Source organism: Vulpes vulpes, chromosome X (genome assembly GCF_048418805.1).
Source record: "Vulpes vulpes isolate BD-2025 chromosome X, VulVul3, whole genome shotgun sequence".
Taxonomy (NCBI): domain Eukaryota; kingdom Metazoa; phylum Chordata; class Mammalia; order Carnivora; family Canidae; genus Vulpes; species Vulpes vulpes.
This window is the reverse complement of record NC_132796.1, coordinates 119,175,091-119,200,610: the sequence shown is the minus strand read 5'-3', so window position 1 is coordinate 119,200,610 and position 25,520 is coordinate 119,175,091. Positions and strand designations below refer to the sequence as shown.

Below are 25,520 nucleotides of genomic sequence, written 5' to 3'. Positions count from 1 at the left end.
GGCCCATCATGGTCAATGAAGGGTCTGGGGCGAGGAAGACAACTCTCCAGGCTGAGACTGGCCCAGCACTTCAGGGAGATGGAAGGTCCATGTGGTGAGTTTAATCCCAGCCCTGGCCTGCCACAGCTGCCCCCCCCTGACCTCAAGAAAAGGGCTGGACATTCAGGCAAGTGGGCACGATGGGAAGGAAGGGCTGTGGCTCTGGCAGCACAGTCCTGAGCTTCCCTTTAGGAGCTGCCACCCTCTGAGCCCCTCCAGGGCCAGGCCCTGCTTCCAGCTTCCCCTTAGGAGCTGCCACCCTCTGAGCCCCTCCAGGGCTAGGCCCTGCTTCCAGCTGGCAAGGCCTGCTCATGTTTCCTTAGAGGTCAGGGGCACACTAAAATAGGTAAGGCAAGGGCCAAGAGCAAACCGAATTTGCCGCATCAGCAAGAGCTGGCTTTCCCATAAACCACACTGAATGAGCAGCCCAGGAGGCCCAAGCCTGCTGCGTGCCAGGAATGGCACCTCATCACAGCGAATGGCAGCCCCACTGCCCAGCCCCTGACCAAAGCTGCCACGTCAGAATTCGACTGAGCAGAACTCATTCCATAGGTGATCCTTGGACCTCACAGGCCCAACTGTCCCATCTCAGCAGCCCATGGAGTAGCCATACTGGGCAGGGCACACAGACAGAGTTGCCACCTGGGATCTTGGCCCTTTGGTCTCCTGGAGCTTTAGACTGACTGTGAGACCTTGGGCAAGTCCCTCACCTTCTCTGAGCCCCAGCTCAGGGCCTCCTACTGCTGAGTCTCGTTCCTTCAGGAACTCATCAGTTTCACCCTGACAAATCTGTTGCTCACATTGCCTGGAAGTTTTCTGCTAAATCAGAACCAAAGAAGTCACCTCCAAAATCAGGACATATGCACACACACACAGAATGACAGAGGCAGAGGGGCCACTGGGAACCCCCTGGCCAAAGGGGCAGGTACACACATAAGAGCCCACAGCAAGGGAGGGTGGAGTTGCCTTAAGTCCCATCTTTACAGCTAAGACCTGAGCGGGAAGACTCAAGGCTTATTGCCCCACATCACCAGGCAAACAGCAGGGCTGATGCTGCATCTCAGAAGTCAAATGTCCTTTTTAGATGGGACAAGAAATCTGGAAGAGTGAGGAAACAGAGTCTTCCCATTGGATTGAAGAAGGTAGCTCTTGGAACAAGGAGCGTTTAAAATGATGAGCCCCAGGGGATCTCTGAGTGGCTCGGCGGTTTAGCGCCTGCCTTTGGCCGAGGGTATGATCCTGGGGTCACGGGATCAGGTCCCACATAGGGCTCTTTGCATGAAGCCTGCTTCTCCCTCTGCCTGTGTCTCTGCCTCTCTCTCTCTCTCTCTCTCTCTCTCTGTGTGTGTGTGTGTGTGTGTGCGTGTGTGTGTCTCCATGAATGAATGGATAAAATCTTAAAAATTATTAAAAAAATAATAATAAAAAATAAAATAAAATGATGAGCCCCAGCCAGACAGGTGGACACATGAGGTTTAAATTCATGTCCCAGCTGCACAGTGGGCTTTTCCCTCCTTCACCACTCCCTCCTCTCCCTGCTCCACACAGCCCTGGACCCCTGCTTTTACCTGTGCCTCATTCCTGCAACTTAGCCCACATCAGCCCTTGCTTCTCACTTAGCTTCTGCTGGATCTCCAGTGTCTCAAAGCCCAGGGGCAAATTCCCAGTCCCCTGACCCAGCTACTTTTCTCACAAATGCCACTCGATGCTGACATTGTGCTCCAAGAAGACCACGTGATTCAACATTCCTGGAAAGTGGCCCTGCCATGGTAATCCCCACGGCTTTGCGTACTCTGCTCCCCACCCCACCAGAATGTACTCCAACCTCTTCTGCTGAGCTAAGCCCTGCCCCTTCCTCAGGGGCCCACTTGTCTTGTCTCTTTCTGCTCCTATTGGGCTCTGCCCTCTTCTGACCTGAGTGCCTTGCACTGTTGATCAAAGTCTTCCCAGACAAGACCTGCTCCCTCTACCAACGTCAAGGCCAGAAGCCAGGCATCCCCCTCACACTTCCAAAACACACCCTGCACTGATTACCTGCACTGGAGGCCACCCCTCCTTGGACCCAGGTCTCTCAGACCCACCATTCCCCCCTTCACCCCCAATCAGGGGATAGCTGGGAAAACCTTCACTACAGACAGGCAGCTCCCATGCACTGCTGGTAGACAGGTCAATGGATGCATCTTTTTGGAAGACAAATCTCTATATGTATTAAAAACTTTAGAGAGGGTAAGACCATTGGTCTTTCAGTTCCCCAATCACAGCATTCTCTCCTAAGGAGACAAATGTGAAAGCAGAAGAAAGTATGCAAGAGGGGAGGCATCCCAGTATTGATACTCAATGGTGAAAATTAGGCAATAATCTAAATTCTTAACAGTCATATTTAAACATATTATGATCCATTATTCAAGCAAATACTATGTAATCATTATAAATGATATTGATATATAGTGCTATTTAACAAGCCTTCATGTATATGGTTTTATTATACAATTAAGTGAAAGCTTAAAAAAAAAAAAAAAAAGATGTGTAGAGGGTGACCTGAGTGGCTCAGTCAGTTAAGTGTTGACTCTTGCTTTTGGCTCAGGTCATGATCTCAAGAGTTGTGACATCAAGCCCTGAGCCAGGCTTCACACTCAGGGCAGAGTCTGCTTGAGATTCTTTATCTCCCTCTCCCTCTGCACCTCCCCACCCCTGCTCTCTGTCTCTATAAATAAATAAATAAATAAATAAATAAATAAATAAATAAATAAATAAATAAATTCTTTTAAAAAGATGTGTAGGATGGTGCCATTTACTTAAAAAATCTATGTACCAAAAAAAAAAAATCTATGTACATTACAATGCACAGGGAAAGAAACATCTGAATGGATAAATACCAAAATATTTTGCTCTTCTGTGTATTCTATTTTTCCTATAATGAATGCGCATTGCCTGTGTGATAAAGACTAAACAAACAGGAGCTTAACCAAATGAAATGGGAGCTGGGGCTGCTTGGAGAGCTAATGATGGATCTCAAAACTTGATGCCAAGTGAGCCATGCCAAGGAAGGACTGGGAAGTGAGGAGCCAACGGATGCAGTTGGGGAATTCTCTTCCCTCTCCCAGGGTAGACATCCAGAGGGCATATGTGCCCTGGGCCTCTTGAGTCCCTCTGTGCTGCTCCGAGCAGACCCTTGCTACCCATGGGCACACACATGACTTCCTCCAGGATCCTGGGTCCTCTTTGCCCACAGCTCCCATGAGAGGGAGAACAGGCACGTGTTTCAGGTGTGTCTCCCACCCCCTACTTCTAATTTTCCTCTTCTTCTTGGCACTTGGGCTTCTTTCAAACCCTCCTTGCCCCCCCGGGCCTGACAGCTCACATCTTTGCTGTTCATCCCTAAGTGGCTTCACATGGCTGTGACATTGTCCCACTATCTGGGCCTCAATCTCCTCATCTGTAAAGTGGTGCCATGCCACCAAGTCCATGACCTACTCACTGGGTCTCCTCCTGGTAGGATACCCCTAAGCCTGAGCACGTGTCACTGCCTAGAATTTGGTGCCAGCTCTTTTCCATCTCATAGTTTGGGTATCCTGATGTTGGTGGGTGTCCTCAACTCCAAAATGGTCTGTGAGAGTGCATTTCTAGTCAGGACAGCCTCTCTGTGTACCTTTTCAGGGTACAGCTCCTGTTCCTACTTTGATATGGAGAAGTCTCCTGGTACTTTAGGAATTGCCATACTGCCCTGCTTAGGGGACTGGCCTGGGCCACCAAAGGAGCAGGTGGCTTATCTGCCACTTTTTATCTTAGCTATGCCTCATAGAACAACTCCTTGTGCCAACTCCAAGCAAGGCCCTACACTCACACTATAGCAGCCTGTCCCAGAGCAGCTCAGGACCAAGTCCAAGTCCTCCTGAGCAGACCAGGCCACCTCAGACACTAGATGGGTGCCTCCAGCCCACTCTCTTGGCTCTTCACACCCTTCTTTCTCCCTCTTCCATTAGCTTGCAGATGTCTCTTGGGGCAGATGGGGGGGCATCCTTAGCAAGAATGAGTGGGGGAGATGGGGACAGGCCCTCCCTAATGGAGATGACCTCCGAATGCACCTTCCTCCCTACTGCCGAAGCCTCTCAAAGGCTTTCCAGCAACTTCCCAGGAAGGGGCCTCCGGCCCTGATTAGATAGAGAGGAGCAAAGAGCCAATGAGGGAGCACAAGGAGCCTGTTTCCCCCAGGCCACAGCGAGCCTGGTGTGGTCAGAGAGTGGAGCTGGAGCTGATGCCAGCAGGAGCTGATGCAGGCAGATTAGCAGGAGGGAGGGAGCCAGGGAGTTGGAAGACAGTGACGCAAATGCTTGGCTGATGCATGAGGAGACAGAGCTGGAGAGAGAAGCAGCAGGAGGAGGGGCGTCCCATCACCCCACAAGGACAGGGCGTGCTCTGCCTCTAAGATTAGAAGACTAATTCAGAGACAATTTTCCAGAATTGTTACCCTGTTGGACTTTCCATGTTTGGCCTGCCCCTTTTCTCAGGCAGGTTTCGCTATCTTTGCCCTTGCAGCTATCTCCTTGCCAAATGACCTCGAGCCTCAGCCCAGGCAGCATCTCCCAGAGGAGCCCTCAAGTCCCACAGCCCCTTGACCAAGGAACATGGCCTGGTCCCATTGTTAGTCATACCGCACTAAAAATGTCTGCATTTTCCACTGGCCTAGAAGGAAAAGGGAACCATAGGAGAAGAAGAAGGTATAGAGGTCAGAGAGCACACACAGCAGGCCTGGAGGGGCATCTACCCTGGTGGCCCTGTCCAGCCCCTGGGTGTCACCCATCCTGGAGCCCTTACTCTAGAGATGCTGCTGCGCCCATGACGGCCTCCTGCCCCCAGGATTGCAATGCCCTCCCCTGACCCCCCAGGCACAGCTGGGACAGGCTGGCTTCCTCCACACAACTGGGGGAACACCAACCAGATGGCAAGGCAGCTGTGCCTGCGAACACAGGCAGCCCAGCCCTTGGTCCCACCCCCAGTCCCTGGGACCCTCGCCTGGGATCTTCCTGCCAAGAGCTTGTGTGAAAGATGGAAAGTCAAGCAAGTGGGTGGCTGGGGAATGGGGAGTGCTGGGTGCCAGGCAAGGGCCTCCTAGGCAAACCAGGATGGAAGAGGAACAAAACACCCTTAGCTTCACACACGAAGGAGCTGCAGCCAAAGTATACAGGTGTTGGGGCTTGTCTGAATGTGTGTGTGCTGGGCGCTGGCCATAGTGAGCAAGCATGAGTGGGCACACCACAGACAGAAGAGCAAGGAGCAGGACTTCTTTCCCAGAGGTGAGTTTTGACAACCTGTACCCAGAGGGCTGAGAGGGAGCCCAGCTATGTTTCCCTTTGTGTACCAACTTCCTGTGCAGGGATCCCCAGTAGGGATCACATGTAGTTCTGTCTTTTGGAACCCAAGCCCACACTTCAACTCTTGGTTGACCCCTTAGGTGTAAGTCAGGGATTGGCTCAGGAAGCAGTGGGATAGGACAAGAGGGCACAACCCAGAGCATGGCCCATACAGTCAAGCCCAGTGACCAAATACGGATGTGGCAAGTGACATATAGATAAAGGCATCAAGGCCTTAGGCCACCCAGTGCATGGGCCCATTGCCAGGCCAACTTCAGCCCATGTTTGAGTAAAACTCTGTCCCTGAACACTTTCATGGGGCTCCAAGGCACGGAGCCCTAACAGAGGCAAAGCCCCAGAATCACTTCAGCAAAAACATGAGTGCTCCCATCTGGGTCATGAGAGAAGAGGTGTAATGAAGAAAAGCCACATGTCTTTCAACAACTTGTTTCTAAGATGGGTAAACCCAGCCAGTTCTGATCCTTCCACTGGGCACTGTCAGGCAGTCTCAGAGAAGACAGCTGGCTTGGCAGAAGGAGACTCCTTGCTCCCATGGAACCTTGGCTCCCCATCATTGGGTGAGGGTGTCAATGACTAAACTAAGGAAAGACAAAACCTGCAAGCAAAATCCCAGCTGTCATACCTGTATCCTCTTGTCCTCCTATAACAGCCTGAGTTGGGCTCTACAACCCCAAGGATCTGGGCTGCCAGGGCCCACATGGCTCCCCAGGCCAGAATCCCTCCATGCTTCCCTTCTGGCACAACTGGTGATGGGGGATTCTGAGCATGGGGAGGATGCCCCTCCTCATTCTTACTGTCAATGTTCCCTTTGGACAAACGGCCATCAGTGGCCCCAGGATGTGGGAAAAGATGCAAAGAAAAGACCCTGGGCCTTAGATCCACTTTCCAGAATGGGCATCTGGGTCCCTTTCGGGTATGTTCCAGGCAAATACCTTTGAGCTTCAAGGTAACAGTCCTCCCTTGCGCATAAATGCCCATGAAAGAGCCCCCTCAAACTTCTTCATTTGGGGGTGGTCTGGGTTACCATGGGAGAGTAACACGAACATAGCCAAAGTCTACCTGCTAGAGAACCCTACCTGCTACCTTTTCCCTCTAAGCAGCAGAAACAGAATCTAAGAAGGGGGTAGGAGACAATGCTTGTTCAGAACACTGTAGAGCCAAGCCAGCTGGGCTCATTGTCTGTCATTTCATGGGTGGGGCACACTCATGGTGTTAGAGATGAGGAGAATTTGGCCAACGCCAAGAAGGTACACATCCATGATGTCTCTTTCAACTCAGGTGCAAATGAAAGAGAACTAGACAAGGAGTCTGAGTCCTAGTTCTGTTAAAACAAGTCACAGGACATGTGACTTACTCTCTGGCTGAATTTGAAGTCCCTAGTCATGGGCGGGGGAAGGCATGAGATTCAGTGCTCCTCACCAGGGCATGGGACCCCATAGTTTTTTCAGAGCACTTCCCTTCTTGTTCTGTCTTCCCTCTAGAACATCCCCTGGGGTCAAAGGCCCAATGTCTCAGGGAGTGCCCAGGCCATGGCTGGCAGGTACTCCACATGCCAGGCTGAGAAAGGCCAGAGAGATGAGTGGAGTGAGGCCGCAGGCAGGATATAGCACAGAGTGTGAAGGGGCTTCAGACACCAAAAGTCAGGGAATGTGACCTCCCCCACCTGCTTTGGTGCCCTCACCCAATCCTTTCTGAAGGCACTTGGCCTAATCTCTAAGTTTAGACCCAGGCTAACAACACCCAGGCCGCCAAGGGCTGGAATGATCAAAGGCCTTATGAAGCAGCCTCCTGAGGCCAGACTTCACAAATGAGGACATTCTGATTCCCACTGTCAGCATCTGGCAAGAGGACAGTACCCAGACAACTTGCTCTTCTCCAGGAGGAGTGGAGCGGGCAGTGCACTGGTGCACCTAGGATTCCCAGGATCCAGAGTCTTGGCAGCACTCCAGGAGTAGGGGGCCCTGCAGAGGCCCACCAGAGAGAGATGGCCGAGCAGCTGAGTCATGTCAGGCCCCCTGCCCGCTCAGCATGGAGCGTCCAGCAGCCCCAGTGGAGCAGAGCACCTTGACTGCACATGATGCTGCAGTGCCAGGAACTCCGGCATGGAGGCTCCTAGGGCAGGAGGAAGGAGGCGCACCACGTGGAAGAAAGAGCTGGAAGAGACTTGGATGACAGAGGGAAAAATGTAATGTGGAAAAAGAATGCGTGTGTGGGGGGAGAGTATTTGTAAATGTGCTTTACAGGTAAATGACTTCTACATGAAAGTCTGGAATTTCACCTTCCCCCAGCCCACCCCCAACATCCCAGAATCTAGACTTCTCGGCGTCAGTGCTGGAGGGCCCAGGGAGGCAGCTGTCTGAGGGTGTGAGGAGGGCCAGCTCTCTCCAGAGGCAGTGGAGAACTCAAGCCCCAGGGGGGCAAGGGAGCCATGGCCGAGGGGCTGGGATTTGTCCTGGCTCTCCTGTGCCCATCTTCTAGTTCTCTCCAGGCTGGATACAAGTGACTGCTTGGGGTGACTGAGCCGTTTCAGGGGTGGCTTAGCCTCAAGGGCCAGCAAGGGCTTCTGGGCAGGGCCTTCTGAGATGCTCTGTGGAGGCCAGGGGTCTGGGCAGGGCTAAGATGATGGGGACAGCAGAGCCCATGAGGCCTCACTGCAAATAGAACCCCTTGCCGGAGCCACCCGTATCAATTATTCCCAGTGTTCCCAGGGCCTCCACTTCCCCTGCGGTGGCATGAGAAGGGACCCTGCAGAACCCTGGGCATTCTTCAGGGTCTGGGCTGGCTCTGCACCCTTGTAGCCTGGGAAGCAAGGTGTTCTGAAGCCCATCCCAGCGGAGCAGAGACGGTATCCCTGTCTGCACACAGACACCTAAAGGGGTTGGAAGGGACTCAGGAGATGTGGGCCCACTCCCATCCAGCTCGACCAATGGCTTCCTCAGGAACAGCCCTGAACCTTCATTGTGACCACCTCCTCAGCCTTTGGCAGAGCAGGCTCGGAGACCAGAAAGTTCCCCCTGCCCCAACTTGCCTCTGACTAACATTGGCCAAAGATTTCCTTTTGTCCTAGTTACAGGTGATCATGAGTAAAGCTCAAGAGGAAAAGAGGTACCTACCCAGCCCCCTCTCCCCAGCCAACACCTCCCACCCGGGCCAACCTCAGACAGGCCTCCTCCCAGATATTTTCTCCCCTCCTATCCGCCCCAGACCTAGTTTCCCGTACTCCACCCTTACCTATCACCACTGTCCCCATTTTTCTATAAGAATATGGAGACTTAGAGAGGAGAAAGCATTTGCCCAAGGCCACATTTTCATGTATTCAACAACCACTTATGGAAAGTTGGCAGCCAGGGTGGGTGCTGGGCCTACAGATAGACAGACAGAAGGCCAGAGCAGCCCTTCCAGGGCACTGCCAGAGTGCTACATTTCCCAAGGAAGTGCCCTCAGCTCAGGCCTCCCCCAGAGAATGAAAGAATGACTTAGGAGTTCACCAGGCAAAAGCGGTGTAACAAATCCTGGGTTTTTGTTTTGTTTTTTTTTAGTCTAAACCAGGCACTGCCTGATGTAAGCATTTTCACTCGTTCTTGTGATTGGAACCCCTTGCCACGTCAAGCTCTCTGGAAAAATGACCTAGTCATCAGAAAATGGTGTGCTGAGCCAACGATCACAGGAACCAGACTAAGGGGTCCAAGGCCAAGACCACCACCAGTGACAACCTGCAGCAGCATGAGGCCTGTCCACCACTGGCCCCAAAGGCCAGGTCTCCTCTCTGTCCCGTGACATGGCCCTGAGGCTCCACAGCCACTTCCACCACCACCACCACCACCACCACCACCAGCTCCACTTCTTGGCTCTCTCTTGAAGTGGGAAGTGAGCAGACTTCCCACGGGAAAGACCTAAATGGTGTTCCTGAAAGTGGCCTCTGGGTCCCTGTAGAATCCCGCACCTCTGGGACATGTGCTTTAGCTGGAGGCTCCTGCCTCCTCACATTAGACTTTGACAATGAGCCTCTTAACTTTTCACTTGCCAGGCCTCTCCACCCAGACCTGTCCCTCCTGCTCTCTCATCCCCACCCTTCTCAGTTCTCACTCACTGCTGTGCCCCAGAGCCCAACACAGGCCAGCAGTCAGAAAACACTCACCAAATGTGCACATGCTCACCTGTGAGCCAAGGGAAACTGGCTCCATTCCTAATCCTCCAATGAGTCTTGAGCGAGTGCCCCTCTGTGCCTCAGTTTCCCTCTTGGAAAAAAGAACTGACACCAGCCCTGCGCACCCCCAACCCCTCCAATGGCCACTCCTCCACGAACGTTACTGTCACTCAAGTGCCGCCATGTCACCTTCCTCCACACCAGGGAATCCAGATGCGGCTTTGAGGGAGTTCTTTGTACCATTCTCACAACTTTTTGGTGAGTTTTAAATCGATCCAAGATAAACGGTTAAAAATGAAAACGGCCAACATTAAAAAAGAAAGCAAATCAGATTTCAGGAGGCATCCAGAAATGATCTACGAATGAAGTGTGCTGTAGCAAATAATTTAACCGTGGGTAGATACCATATGCATCATCAGAACAGACTTGCAGTGATTTTTAAACCATTTTTTGCTAGGTGGGGAGCCCACATTCCTCCCAACCTGGCCCCAACCTCACCCCTGGCCACCATGGCCCCGGAGGAGGACACCACGGTCCTGGCTCAATCTGTGCCCCTGGCTTCAGCCTCCCTTCTGTAGAGGTGACAAAACCGAGGCCTCCGGATGCTATGTGATGTGCTCGGGTTGCACAACTGGACGATGGCTGAGCTGGAGTGTAAACTCAACCTGACCTGTGAGCTGCTCTCTTACCACTGGGCTGTGAAGGCACCTCCCTGTCCCATCACACAGTCTCCCACCCTTCACCTCCCCGCTCCACATCGTGAATCTCCGGCCAGCTCACGGGCCCTCCGAAACAATGATGCCAACCTCTCCTGAGCATCATGCTCAGGCACGTGGGCCTGCCAGGTGCGCTGCCCCAGTCCTGCCATCAGGCAGCTCTGTGCAGCACAGTATAAATGAATGCAGAGTCCTGGGATCCCAGTGGATCCCAACCACAGGAGCCTGGGGCACCGTGGGGGTTGCTGTGCGGAGCTCCGAGTCGTGGCAAACAGCTCTCCTCTCCTCCAGCCACAGTCCTAGCCCACCCTGGGAGGGCCTGGCAGTGGGGGCAACGTCAGAGCCCAGCAAGCAGAAAGCAAGCTGGTGTTATGCATGAGCTGGCACCTTATGGGCTGTGGCTTGAAGCAAGATCCACACCAAAGGGATCAGTCACCCGTGGAGGCTGAGTGAGGAAGGAAGAAGGCAGGCTTCCAGTTCCAGAGTGCACTGAGCCCGGTTTGGGACTTTTCCTGGCATGCGACCGAGGACAGTTCAGGAAGCAGGTGCTGATGATGTCTGCCTGTCCTGCTAGATCTTAGGAGGGCCTGGGATCACCCCTGGGATCACTGCCCTCAGGCAGAGGACTGTCTGAAATCTGGACCCCCATTGAAGAAGTGAGGTGGGGACGTTTCAGTGCTGGTGGTAGCTCCCTACTGAGTGGCCATCCATGTCCCCAGCTAGACTGTCACTCCCTGGGGCAAGGCCTGCATCTGATTTCTCTCCAGACCCCCACGGCCCAGCTCTGGGTAGAACATAGGTTTAGGAAGAACTGGCTTTGATTGCTTGGGAACAAGAGGGAGGCTAGACTCATGCAGCTCCAAAGGATATGTAGACCTTGACCTGGCAGCCGCTGAGCTCCTCCCCTTACTTCCAACCCCTCCTCCTCCAGGAAGCTTTCCCTGATCCTCCCAGTCAGAGCTGCTCCCTTGCTCCAAGCTCCCACAGCCCCTTATGTTTATGCCACTCAGAGCTGCAGCACCTGACATGGTCACGGGCCACCTCTGTCACTGACTTGTGAGTCTCCGAAGGGTGGAGATGAACAGATCTGGAGCACCTGCTGTGTGCTGCTCTGGGTACCTTCCATTAGCTTTCCACAGCTGACTATAGAGCCCTCAGGCAGGCTGGGGCATCTGAAGTCCAGGCCAGGAAGGCACAAGCGCTGGGGCTGACAATCGATGGAAGGAGGGGGAAGGGCAAGTGAGGTGGATCTGCTCCTTCCCATCCTGGGATGGCCCACAGGTAATGGGACAAACAGCACAGGTACCAAGGCCAGCCAGCAAGCTGACCCCTGGCCCATGTATCTATGCCCCGGCTAGATGCTTCTAAGTGGCAAGCAGGGCCTCGGAGCTGGCCTCTGGGCTGCCCCTGATTTTTCAGATGGGGCAGTGGAGGCCTTGGACCGCAGGACCCTCCCCTGCTGCCCTTCCCCCTAGATTTGCCCTGCAGCATTATGTGAGCTGGTGAGCAGGGAACAAGGAATCCAGAGTCCTTCTCCACAGCCCAGGCTTATCAATCAGCCCAGGGCACCCTGCTTCCTGTCCCCAGCCAGGTACCATGACCAGAAATCTGAAGGACCATGAGAGGAAAGCAAGAGTGGGTCCAGGTGCAGGAGGCCTCAAGCACTCCTGGATGGATGGAGTGTGAGGGGCTTTCTCTCAGGGTTCACAGAGCGTGATCCGGAGATGCACAGTGTTCCACAACGTCCAAACTAAGTGCAAACAGCCCAGTGAGAACACAATTCCTACCGCACCTCAGATGTTCCAGAGCCCTGTTGCAGTCACACTGACCTCATCCGAGCCCTGGGTGAGAGGAGGCCCCGTGTGTTATCTCCTTGGACTGATGGAGCTGCCCAGGTGCCCCCACCCCCCGCCGGGCTCACAAGTGGCAGAGCAGTCAGAGATGCTGAGCGTTCAGTCTTCCCGAGGCCAGGTATCACTCTGCCTCTCCAAAGAGGACAAGGCTCTCGGCTCCCCTGCCCCCATCGAAACAATTCAGCCACAGAGCCAGCTTGCTGCAGATCCCGTTGATAACACCCAGTGACACTTGATTCGGCGCCTTCTGTCTGGGGCAGCCACCATTCTGGTAGCCCTCCAGGAGGTTGCCCTGTGCCCAGCACATGCTCATCACAAACAGCCCTCAAGTCCTGTGCTCTGGCCTTCAGGGTGAGCCAGCCTCTGGGTCTCAGTGTTCTTACCTATAAAATGGACACGGTGAGCCAAGCTGATCTGCAGAGCTCTGACTCTTCCCTGCAGTCAATGCTCAGAGCACCCCGGCCCTGGGCAGTCACTAACAATCAAACCCCCCTGTTCCAGACAGGTCGAGGAGGCCAGCCTTTTTTGACTCTCTACCTTCGTCTCTTCGCTCACAGTGCAAACCAGAAAACCAAGTGCACTGCCTCCTTGCTGGAAACCCAACAGGAATGCCTGGAGCCGGGGAGGGTCATGGCAGGGGAAACTGAGGCCCTGAGCTGTCCCTGCCGCCTGCCGGGGCAGGGGCCAGGAGTCCCCCACCCCCACCCCGGCCCAATGCCTCTCGGCCGGGCCGCCCCGACGGCGACTCGACAGCCCTACCTGGCACAGGTGCTCGGCTCGCGGGGCGGGCAGGGGATCAGGCGGGCGCGGGGCGCGGGCTCCCTCAGGTGGACAGCGCCCAGTCGGGCCGGGCCGGGCCGGGCCGGGGCGCGGGCGCGGGGCGGCGGGCGGCGGGTGCAGCCGGGAGCGCACAGGGCGGCGAGAAGGCGCGGACTGGGCTCCACCCGCAGGAGAACAAACAGGTTTTCACCGGCGCCCAGTGCCTCGCCCCTCGCCCCTCCCCTCGGCCGGCCCCCTTCCCCTGCCCTCTCTTGGGGTAGGTAGATGCGCCTGGCACATTCCGCACATTCTCCCGCCAGTGTCCTCGGCCCGCCCGCCCCTTCCCAGCCCCGCCCCGCGGGGCTGCTGGAGAAATCAAGGCCGGGGCTCCCCACGCCGAGCCCAGAGCAGGCTCCAGAAGCCTCTGCCGCGGTGGAAAACTTCCAGGCAAATTCCTTCGGGCGCGCGGCCCTGGGCCGGGAGGTCTCGGCCACATGAAGGGCCCCGGCTGCCTATTGCGCACCCGATGCGATCTGGCCCCTGCTCAGGGCCGATGACTTCTACAGATGCTGCGGGTTCATTCTGTTGAGGACTACTGTTCCTAGATCCATTTTACAGATGAAGATCCCAGACAGAGGCGGGGAGGGGGGCCGGGGGGGCCAGAGGCTGAGATCATACAGGAAGTCCTAGAGGCTGCGAAGGAGGAGAAAAAAGTGAGGGAGCCCGGGCAGCTCACCGAGGGAAGGAGGGAAGTTCTCACCCTGGGAGGCCACACCAGGAGCACCCTGTCAGCAAGCTGGGCCACCTCACAGTTGACACTTGCAGACCCCTTGGGCCAGTGCAGTTTGACAGGTGTCATTCATTCATGCTTTTTGAGGATGTGTGTCATTGAATCATGCTTACTGAGTACCTGCTAGGTGCAAGGCACGAGGGCTACGTACTAGGAAGGAGGGAGCATCAAGGGAAGCCCCCACCCCAGGTGTGGGTCCAGGGAATGCCTCCAATGCGAGGGGCCACCAAGTCAGTCCTACAGAGGCATAGAGTTGGCCAAAAGTTGGCCTATCAAGCTGACAGGATGGAAAGGATGTGTTCTGGCAGTTCCTCCTTCCTCAAGCCCCATCAAGTCTGTATCCCAAATGGCCCTCTGATCCATAGACTTCTGCGCATGCCCACGGCCACCCCCTAGTCCAGGCCTGCTTACCCTGCCTCTCTCTTGCCTTCCTTCCCATCCAGTCTCCACGCAGAAGTCAGTCTCAGGGTTTACATGCTTGCAACTCTTGGATGGCTTCCCATTGCTCTCGGGATAAAAGCCAAATGTCAAGGGGGCCCAAGGATAGGTGGCGCCCACCTCTCTTTGCAGATCAGCCACGTTCCCCTCTTGCCTTCCAAATATATCACGAGTCCTATCTCCTTGGGGCACTTGCTCCTGGCACTCAGACTGCCTACAGTGTCCTTTGTCCCCTTGTCTTAGTTTTTCTCCAAACCTTCACTCAAGTGGCTGTAGATCTTCTGACTGCAGCCCCCCCACCCCCCACCCCCCGCCAGGGATGTGGATTGCTTCCCCAGTTCCATCCTCTGACATTGATCTAGCATAGTGGTCATGACCCTTTATTGTTCTAGATGGTGAGCCCCAGGAGGGCAGAGCCTGTCTGACTCATCCCTGGGGCACGGAGACAACACAAGGGGTCAGAGAGGAATTGCAGAAGGAGGGGCCTGAGGGGTGATTGAAACTCTGGAAGATGTTCTTATTTTCTCTTCCTGGCCTTTGTCAGGTAAGGAGGAGGTGACCCTGTGTCTGTGTGACTATGTGTGGAAGGGTGGGGATGGGGGAATTGTATATCAAGTCTCTTCAGTTCATCTGTCTCTTGCCAGTCAGCATTTTTCTGCTTCCAGTCGGGTGACCAGCATCTAACGCCTTCCCATCCCCCACCTTGGGCTGCTGGTGGCCATGGATTTGGCTTGGCATCCTAACTCCTAAATAACTGGATGACCTAGGGTGTGTCACACCCTCTTTCTGGGCTGCCTTCCCTTTCAAGAACCCCTAGCTTAAAGATGTAGAATGTAGAAGGCATGGTGATGGGTTCGATGGCAGGGTGAGGGAGAGGGTGGCCCTTCCCTCCCAAGACCACCAGTGGGAAAGGGCAAGCTTGATCCAGACCCTTAAGTGTGGGTGCGCCAGCTAGAGAGTACAAGTAGAATGGGGTCCCAGGACACCAATGGCTAGTCAGGGAGGGCAGCCCTGGGGTGGGCTGCCCTGGGGCCTTGTGCTCTTCCTATGTCCCAGGTGATTCAGCCCTTGCCCAGGCCAGATATGCCACAACAGCGCCAGCCTAAGAGACCAGCCTTTCCTCAACTCCTCCCTCCCTCCCAGGCTGCCAGGCCCTGCAGCTGATCTCACCTACAAACGGGTTTGACTCGAATGGTAACTGCCTTGCCCTACCCTGCCCTGCCTTGCCCACCTGTTCACTGCCCCAACAGAACCCCCGACTCCTGCCAGGGCCACCGCCAGCCACCTCAGCCAGGCTTCAAGGCCCAACTTCATCAGCATCTTTTTTGACTGCTTGTTGTCAGACACCCAGGACCAGACACACCAAGTGCTTTCATACCACTGAGCCCCCTGCACAAGGTGTCCCCTTGGTGGTGACCTTCCACTCACTCTCAGCCACAACATTGGCTCCTTCATGAACTTCACCTTGGTCTACAGCTTGAGAGTCAAGACCCTGTGGCTACCCCTGCCTGGCCTGAGCTTGGCCCTGTCCCTCTCTGTTCTCAGCTCAAGCCTCCAACTAGGATGGGCTTGAGAGCAGGGTTAGGCTGGGCTGTTTGGGTAGGCAAAAGGCCTGGAAGGTAGAGGCAGGAGAACGCAGGTGACAACCCCTCTGGAGGGTGTGGGGATCACAGCCCACGAGCAGGGAAGAAGACAAATTCTCTAGGAGAGCAGGTCGAAGTAAGCAGATGAGTAGGGGGTGAGTGGCTGTTTGGAAAGAACTGGCCAGCAGAGCTCCAAAGCTCTCGGGAGGCTCCAGGGCTCAGAACAAAACTCAGGCAAGCCAGTGTAGCCAAAGAGTTCCCAGGCTAGGAAGGGGAGTAATGGGTGGGGCTCCGAAGGCTGTCAGGCTCCAGAACCAACCAGCCCCCCAGCAGAGTGTCCTCATATTGGAGGGGACTGGAGACGATACACTGACACAAACTCTTGCCATTGTACAAGTGGGGAAATAGGCCCAGACGGGGATGGCATCTAGCTGGGGCCGCGCAGCCAGTCTGCGGCAAAACTAGGACTAAAGCTAGGTCTCTAGTTACTCTGCAGGGAGCCCTTGTCCAGGTAGGGTGCTCAGGTTCCCGTGTGGGTAGGGCAGGGTTCCCGTTTGCACCCTAATCCCCTTCTTCCCTCCCTCCTTCCACGATCACTGTGCTGCCTCAGCCTTCTAAGCTCTTCAACCAGTTTCCTCTTGCTGGGTGACTCTGTCAGCTCCAAACAGGGTGGGTTGCTTGGGGGCAGGGGTCCTCAGGTGGGGCTGCACCCACGGCAGCCCCTACAGAGCTCAGAACCTGCAGGGCCAGACCTCTGAATCTGGACCCAACTCTCCAGGTTGCTGGGAACCGGTCCGATCTGTCCGTGAGACCCTGCTGGCCCGGCCTTGCCTTCGGCGGGCGGGGGGGGGGGGTTGTTGGTGGGGAGACCGCCCTGCCCTCAGCCTGCATTCTGAGGGGCTGGTCCCCTTCCCTGGCACGAATGCATACTCTCCCTCACCAAGTGTCCCCTTTGGGCCTCCCATTCCCCACCACACTGCCACACCCTCCACCCACTTAGACACCAGTCAGACCCAGTCCTGGCTTGGAGCAGCTCCCAGTCCCATGGGAAAGCCAAACCAGTTCAGCTCCAAGGGGCAGAATCCATGCCTTGGGGTTTCTTGCTCTGTGGACAGTGGCCCCAATGGGAGCAGGGAAGTCAGGTCATGCAGGCAGGCCTCCGTAGGTCAGGTTGACATCCCTCCCCACCCAGGGTGACTCTCTACTGCCTTTTGGATCTACTATTTTGAATGAGTCCGGGAAACAGTCTGCCATCAGTTCTGGCCTATGTGACCTGATGCCCCAGAACTCAGACTGCTTCTCATCTCTGGCTCTGAGGCAGCCCCAGGCCAGGCCTCCAGAGCACGAGTGCACAAGCTGAGCCAAGGCCTCGCTGGCAGATAATCCCCGCATGCCCTGAAGAATGGCTTTTTGCTGCTGTAAGAATCATCCACAGATCGGAAAAAGAATGTTCTAATTGGAAAACCTCCCCGCCATGGTTTTCCGGAGTTTTAGTACAGTTGGCCGGCAAGGAGGCTCCTGGGATGAGGAGGAAGGGAAGTCATGAGGAGGAGACAGTGGGCTCCCTGCCCAGCGCCCCCTCATCCCCAGGCTCAGCCGCTCTGGGCAAGGGGCCATGCTGAGGGTCCCAGTGACAGGGGAATGTGGAAGCTGTCTGGCCCTGCTGGGAGCCCCTCCCCCAGGCCAGTTCCAAGCCCTGCCCCCTAGAGGCCCCGCTGGCTGCCACAGAAGCAGCCCAGTCTCCCAGGACCCTCTTGAAAGACTAATTCCCACTGGGCATTGTGAGCACTGACCCAGAAGAGAAAAGGCGTGGAAGCTAAAAATAAATAAATAAATAACCTGAGAAGGCCAGAGTCGGTGTTGGGGTGCATGTAGTGCCCCTGACCTGACTGGTGCCCTGCGCTGGGAGACCTGGCAGCAGGGGATACAGGCTGCAAGGGAAGACTGACTTCTGAGCAGCTCGATCTGTCTGGGAGGGATGGGAGCTCTCCCTCAGCGACTCTGCTAAGGCTGGCCTGGCTAAACCCCTGGCCAGTAGAGCTGAGGCCACAGCAGCCTGAGGGCCTGGCTGGGTGCAGGAGTTTCCAACCTGTTCCTTTTGCTTAAGCATGGGCCTTGCACTTGGGAAATGCCCACCTGGGAAGGGAAAGTACAGTGGATCCTTGAAGGCCTTTTACACAGGAGAGCCAGGTTACTGTGATTCATCTCTTTCAGGATGTCTGCTTCTCTAGTAAGGTTTCTTTTCTGGAAACCTTCCTGGGTGCTCAGCTGCTTTGATCTCCTCAAGGGGACCAGCCTTTGAGAGATTGGAGGGAACAGTTCAGAGGCTGTCTCCTCCTCTATCTGAGCAGGATCAAGGGGCCACTGGCCAAAGCCCCCTTTGGTGGAAACCCACATCTTCTCAGCCTAGTGGGAAGGGTCTGGCTCTCATCACAACGGGATCAGAAAAGCCAGGATGTGGGGCATACCTGTCCCCTGTCCATGCCACGTGGGCCCAGTAACCTCTACCGGTACCTTGACCAAATGGCTCTAGGCTCCCCGGCATAGTGTCCTGTGCCCCTGCTCATCCTCCCCAACCTGCCCACTTGTGACCTTGAGGACTGCAGCTCCCTAAGCAGCACTTTTGTCTAGAGCTCTACTAGCCATTACAGTGGCCCCTGGCTGCATGTGGCTATTCAGATTCAAGTATTTGCAATTAAATAAAATCGAGAATTCAACTCCTCAGTCACAATAGCCACATTTCAGGTGCTCAATAGCCACATGTGGCTAACAGCTCCTGTAGAGAAAGTGTTTCCAGCATGGCAGAAAGTTCTATTGTACAGAGCCACTCTAGCTGCTCCGCTTCTACTTAGAGAGAACCTCTCCACTTCCTCCTTAACTGAAATAAGTGTCCCTGCAGCCCAGTTCTGTGGGAGCTCTTCCTTCCCCCACACCCCCTCTACCTCTAGATAGACTAGTCTGCCCTCGGATAAAAAGTTCTCCTGCACGGTTCAGGCCAACGGGCTAACACATCATCCAACATGCAGGCAAGTGTTTGCACCTGGCTCATCCTGATTTCCCACCCAGATCACATGGATGTGCGAAGGTGACTGGGACGTGGAATAATAAAGCGTGTACCTCCAGCATCCATGCCTGTGGACCATTCATCACCCCCTTTCAGGCCTCCCAGGTCTTTGACCTTGACATCTCTGAAGGTCCTGTCAATTCCACTGCAGCCACTTCTTCAAACAGGCACAGTCTCCATCCTGTTGCCTCTGGAATCTTCCACTTTCTGATCCCTACCTCCTGTCTTTCTAACAGGCTTGTTGCTCGACTTTCAATGACAGATAGCAATGACTACGGGTCACGGATACCTCCCATCTGTTTGCTCCTTTACTTTTTTCCCCATCTGTTAGCCTTTTCCTCTGTTCACTTCTCTCCCTATACAGCTCAGAGACAATGGCCCAGCACTTTGACGACTCTCTTGTCAACATCTGAATATCCTTTACTGCACTGTCCAATTCAGACAAATGTAAACATTTGCTTTCTTCATGCCTTCCTGAAGGCAATGATGGTGCTGGCACAGGTCACACAAATCTGCAGAATAGTATCAATATAAATTTCTGGATCCTACCACTTGTCACAGTCACAAGGACTCCCCTCTTTGTAATTATCCCATTGTCTCTTTCATCATTTGGAGCATTCGCATCAGCATTTAAAGATAAAAGAAGAATCTCACTTAACCCACTCCCACCCCCAGTTGTGTCCCTTTTCTCTGTTCTACTGAGCAAAACTATGAAAGAGGTATCTACACTCACTGTCTCTACTTCTCCAACTGTCTCATAAACCCATTTCCATTAGGATTTCAAACGTAACACTCCCTTAAAGCGTTGTCAAGGCTACAAATGATCTTCATGTTGTCAGACCCAGTACTCACATCTCTGTCCTTGCTTAACCTCTTAGCCATAGTTGATCACGCCTTCATTCTGGAAAATCATGATGCTCATGGCCTCCCTGGCACTCCACTTATCTGGTGGCATTAAAGATTAGGAGCACAGGCTCTGGAACTAGACTGTCTGGGTGCAAATCATGGCTGTGCCAATTAACAGCAGTGAGACCTTAGGCAGATTATTTGCCCTCTCTGGGTTTCCATTTGTAACCTGTACAAGAGATATGAGAATACCCACATCTGCCTCCTGGGGTTACTGGAAAGATTACATAGAAAGTACTAAGAATAGAGCCCATTACATGGAGAGATGCTCAATGAAATCATATGGCCATGCACAGGATTTAGGACATGCTACCCCAAAACACAGCGCCTTGGTATATTGAATATTTTAAGATGAAAGAGTTTGAGAAAACAGCAGAAGCAAGCTTTCCCACCTTCTCCCTCTCCTCCCCACCATTCTTCCACTGAAGCAGATCTTAAGACCCTCATGTGAGAGGTACCCTCCCTATACCCTGGGGAAAAGAACATCCAAGGGGCAGGGGAACACCAAGAAGAACGTGAACAAACAGGCCTTGCTAAGTTCCCCCCAGTTTACTACACTTAGCTCAAACCCTTTATCCTATGCTATCTTTTGACAACTTTCCATTCTTCACCAAACCTAGAGTGAAAACACTCAGGTTTAATCATTTCTTTGGGTACTCACTTCCTTAGGAGGGCTCCCGTGTCACATGAAACTTATATTAAATAAATGTGTATGTTTCTCTCTTATTAATCTGTACATGCCAGTCTGTTTCAAACCCAACCAAAGACCCTAAGAGAGTCCAGGAAACCTGTCTGTTCTTGGCGTTCTCCCTGAGCACGTCTGCCTACTTCTATTGCCACCACCATGCAGTCCAAGCCAGTGTCCTTCCTCACTTCCTCCATGTCTCCCAGCTTCCACCCTTGCCCTGTGGCATCTACTCTCCACAAGTCAGCCAGAGCCATGGCCCTCTAGGCTCTCAGTCTGAGTGATAAGGTAACCCCATTCACCCAGCTGGTTAAGCTGGAAAGTGGGGTTCCCTTTGAGACTCCTCTTTTCCTTCTGCCATTCCAAGACCCATTTAAGTATCTCTTCCTGGGCTGCCCTTCTGCCCCAGCACTCACTACTCTGCAAAGTCGCTGTCTCCTGTCTTCCTTCCTCCTTGATGTGATAGGAAACTCATCTCCTGCTTGCCCACTGACCCAAACACCTGGTACAGTGTCTGATGCGTACACCAGAAATCTCTGCCAAATGAATGAAGGAAGCGATAAAGGTTCATTTCAAATGCAGTGTATCATCAAGGTGGCATTTCCTATCAGTGGATAAAAATTGTATCATTCAATAGATGATGTTGGAACAACTGGCCATGTGGAAAAACAAGCTGGATTTCCTACCTCGCTCTCCCCACTGAAATAAACTCCAGATGGCTCAGAAATTTAACGTAAAAAAATTGAAACCATAAAAGTACTAGAAGGAATCCTGGGGTGTGGACGGCCTTTCTAAGTATGTCATGAAAACCAGAAATCATAAAAGAAAAGACAGAAATTGAAAACTTCTGTATGGCAAAACCCACTGGAACAGTCATTAGACAAATGACAAATGAGGAAGAGTTATTTGCTATTTGTACCACACAAGACAGGGAAAGGCTTAATCTTCCTAGAATAAAAAAGGGCTCCTTTGAAATCAAGCAAGAGGAATACAAGCGGCAAAGAAGGGAGCAAACCATTCACAAAAGAGGTTCATTAACATATGAAGGAAATGCAAATGAAGTCAGAAATTCCAATCCTTCCCTCAGATACGAAAAAGGGAAAATGGGGTATGGGAAACTGGTCCCTATCAGGACCTAGGGGCCCTAGGGCTGAGAGGATTCATTGCTGCAACCTTTTAGGAATGGCCATCTAGAAATATCTAACAAAATGAACAATGGAGACTTCCTTTGACCCAGCAATACTAACATTTAAAAATTCCTTTTATTATCTAATATATAAAATGGTAATATGTAAATTATATGAAATGTGATGCTGATAAACATCTACCCACTAGCCAGCATCATTATCTATGCCTTCTGCCCTCAATCCTGGTACTAACGATGACCTATCCTGGCTAAAAATGAAAGGCCAACTGCTTGAGCTCTTGATCCCATCTCCTACCACCCACTCAGGAACATCCCACTAGCATTTCGCCTTTGCTCTTGGGTCATCAATTATTTCCTTCTGGCTGGATCATTCAGATCAGTATGCAAGCATGCTATAATTTTTCCCACCATAAAAAAAGCAATTTCTTAGGGCACCTGGGAGACTCAATGGTTGAGGTCTGCCTTCAGCTCAGGTCATGATCCTGGGGTCCTGCAGAAGCCTGCTTCTCTCTCTGCTTATGTCTCTGCCTCTCTCTCTGTATCTCTCATGAATAAATAAAGTCTTTTTTTTTTTTAAGTTTTTTTCTTGATCGCATCTTTCTTTTCAGCTACTCTCCATTTATTGCCTTTCTCCCCTTCTTAGTAAGAATCCTGGAGAGAAGCCTCCACAGTCCCTGTGCCTGATTCCCTTCTATCTCACTCCCAGCACTGAACAGAGGTGGCTTTTGTCAAAGCTACCAGTGCTTCCCACGTTGCTAAATCAAATGGTTTTCATTTTTTAAAAGATTTTATTTATTTTTTTATTCATGAGAGACACACACACACACACAGAGAGAGAGAGAGAGAGAGAGAGAGAGAGGCAGAGACACAGGCAGAGGGAGAAGCAGGCTTCGTGCAGGAAGCCCAATGCAGGACCCGATCCTGGGACTCTGGGATCAGGCCCTGAGCTGAAGGGAAACGCTCAACCGCTGAGCCACCCAGGCGTTCCAATCCAATGGTTTGTAATTCTCATTTTACCAGACAAGTCAGCAGCATTTGATATAGACACTCTTTCTGTAAACACTTTCTTTTGGCTTCCAGGATACCTTACTCCCCTGGTTTCCCTTCTACCTCATTGGCTCTTTTTAAGTTTCCTTTGACGTCTTTTCATTGCCCCTACCTTGTTCAACTTGACTTTGAAGGGACCCAGAACCGTCATGTCTTTAAAGACCATCTGAAGGCTGGTTACTCCCATATTTACATCTCCAGTTCAGCCTTTCCCCCTGAATTCCAGGTTCCTATATCACAAGACCTATGCAATATCTCTACTTGCATATCTCTTAGGCATTGTACTTGGTGTCCCAAGCCAAACTCCTTATCAGTCTTTCCTTCCAAACCCACTCTTCTCACAGCTATCCCCACAAAGTTGGTGGCAACACTACCCTTCTCGTGGCTTGGGCCGAAAACTTTTTTTTTTTAATAATAAATTATTTTTTATTGGTGTACAATTTTCCAACATACAGAATAACACCCAGTGCTCATCCTTGGGCCGAAAACCTTGATGTGATCTTTGACTCCTCACTTTCTCTAACCCCTCACATCCAATCCATTAAGAAATCCTTCAGCCCTACCTTCCCAATAGATCCAGAAATCCACTCAATTTTCCCCATCTCTACCACTTGGTAAGTTTCTGGTTGTCCTGATGTTAAGAACAACACTGCTCTAAACATTCTTGTACATATCTGATCACCCAGGCAAGACATTCTGTAGATGAGCAGTTCTCAAGCTTGGGTGGACATCAGAATCCTCTGGAGGGTTTATTAAAACCCAGAGTTCTGGACCTTACCCCCAGAGTTCCTGATTTGGTTTGGGATCCATCTGCATTTCTTTTTTTTTTTTTTTAAGATTTCATTTATTTATTTATGAGAGACGGGGGCGGGCAGAGACACAGGCAGAGGGAGAAGCAGGATTCATGCCAGGAGCCCGACGCGGAACTCAATTCTGGGACCCCAGGATCATGCCCTGAGCCAAAGGCAGGCGTTAATCTGCTGAGCCACCCAGGGATCCCCCCATCTGCATTTGTAACAAGATCCCAGTTGATGCTGATGCTACTAGTTGGAGAAATTACACTTGGAGATCTATAGCTCTAGGGTATATTATACCCAGGGGTGGAAATGGTGGGTCATAGAATAAGTGCATGTTCTACATGACAACAGAACACTGATCTTTATTCCCACCAGCAGTCTGTGAGAATGCCTAGTATTCTATAACCTTGCCAACACTTGATGTTGTCAGATGTGTTAGAATTGCTAAAGTAGTAGACACAAAGTGTCAGCTTTTTGTGGTTTTGAGTTGTATTAGTGGTGTTTATCCTCAGGTGGCAAGTGCATGGGATATGGGGTGGGGGACAAAGTACAAGTATACTTGTAACATTCTTTATAATATTAAGAAACTGGTAACAATCTAGGTTTCTATCACTAGGTACTATCAAAATTTACAACAGGATAATATGTGACTGATCAAGATGATGATTATAGGTCTCTAGTTATGGACATGGAAAATGCCTATAATACATTGTTAAACAAGAGGGCAAAAGGAGTTTACATAAGATACATGACAGCATGTATAGTGTGATTTCATTTCTGTAAAATTGTTCAAAGGAATTGAGAAACACCTCAGAGAACGTTAATACTTGTTATCTTGAGATGAATTTGGGGTTGCTATTACTTATTTTCTTTTTTTTAAATTTTCTGTGATGGTGATTCTTTTTAAGTGTGTATATCTCCTTTTTCTTTAAAAGAGTGATTTTGAAAAAATACATTCTTGTATTTCTGCTTGTATATGACAGAAAGTATCTGGAAGGTTTCACATGAAACTGATCAGAATGGCTGCTTCTAGGCAATGGGTTAGTGTGGGCCGAGTGGGAAGGCACTTTGAATTTTCTCTTTATTCCATTCTGTACTCTTTGATTTTTATGACAGTGTATTACTTTCATAATAAAAAACACTAATAAAAACAAAAAAGAAAAGAGAGCTATTCTTAACACCCAAGCCAACCCTGCCAGCCCCTGCTGCTGCCAGCCCAGCCCAGCCCACCTAGTTCTGCTGAGGCTCCAAAGACTTCACAAGGAACCCACTTAAGTCGTGCCAGACCTCCTCTGGCCAGGGAGCTTTCAAGCTGTGGAGCCAGGGCCAGTCGTTGGGCCGCCCAAGAAAGAGTTTCTCCTGCTTCTGGGTGCTGCCTTGAGCCAAAAGCAATGTGTCACCCCCATAAAGCCTGTGGCTGTAGGCTCCCTCACCCTCTGTGCTGGAAGAAGAGGCCAGCCCCCTAGAGGGCCCAGAGAGAAACCATTAACACAGCCGAGGAGCTGACTGACTGTCAGAGGTGGGCAAGCCCCGATGATGAAAACCTGTTTCTCTAGGAAAGCACTTTTAAGTCTGTAAAGATCAGAGGTAGGAAGAAATAAATTCTACAACATCAGAAAGATGTAGAGATGGTGAACATGAGCTTATCTACAGGACACTTGGATGGCAGAATCAGAAATCTTCCTGAACTGAGAAAGAATTAATTTGACTTAAAATAAACAAAGACTTCACACAGGGACTGATCTACAATGGGACTGTCTACAGTTGTAGTTTCTCAAAAGCCACCAGAAAGGGATGCTTCCTCTTCACCGCAGCCTCTCTGAAGGCTCTGGGTGACTACCACGCCAACACATGTAGCTCAGTCCTTTCATGGAGTGTATCATGTGGTCGTCATGTGGTTTTCCTCTGTCTCCGTCACAGCCCACAAGCTCCAGAAGGCAGAAACCAGCTCTCATTCCTCTCCTGCCTCTTTGTAACAGGCATGGGGCCTAGCACACACTAAGCACTCAGTAAGTATTGTGGTAGTGGAACAGGGTCATCTCCAATGTAAAAATAAAACAAAGGGCCACCTGGGTCACTCACTCAGTTAAGCATCCAACTCTTGATCTTAGTTCAGGTCTTGATCTCAGGAGTTGTGGGTTCAAGACCCATGTTGGGCTCCATGCTGGCTGTGAAGT

The 25,520-nt window shown here is 52.1% G+C and overlaps 1 protein-coding gene across 8 annotated transcripts in view; it reads right to left on the bottom strand.

The window, feature by feature from the left end:
- The window catches only part of ZNF185 (zinc finger protein 185 with LIM domain), a 76,829-nt gene extending 51,309 nt beyond the window's left edge, over positions 1–25,520 (bottom strand). For 6 of the 8 annotated variants that reach the window (XM_072744468.1, XM_072744469.1, XM_072744466.1 and 3 more), the window contains exon 1: positions 12,887–13,018. The gene's annotated coding sequence lies outside the window, so the exon portion shown is untranslated. Of the gene's footprint in view, positions 1–12,886; positions 13,070–25,425 lie in introns of those variants that run through there. The other 2 variants (XM_072744470.1, XM_072744465.1) reach the window with 2 other exon arrangements.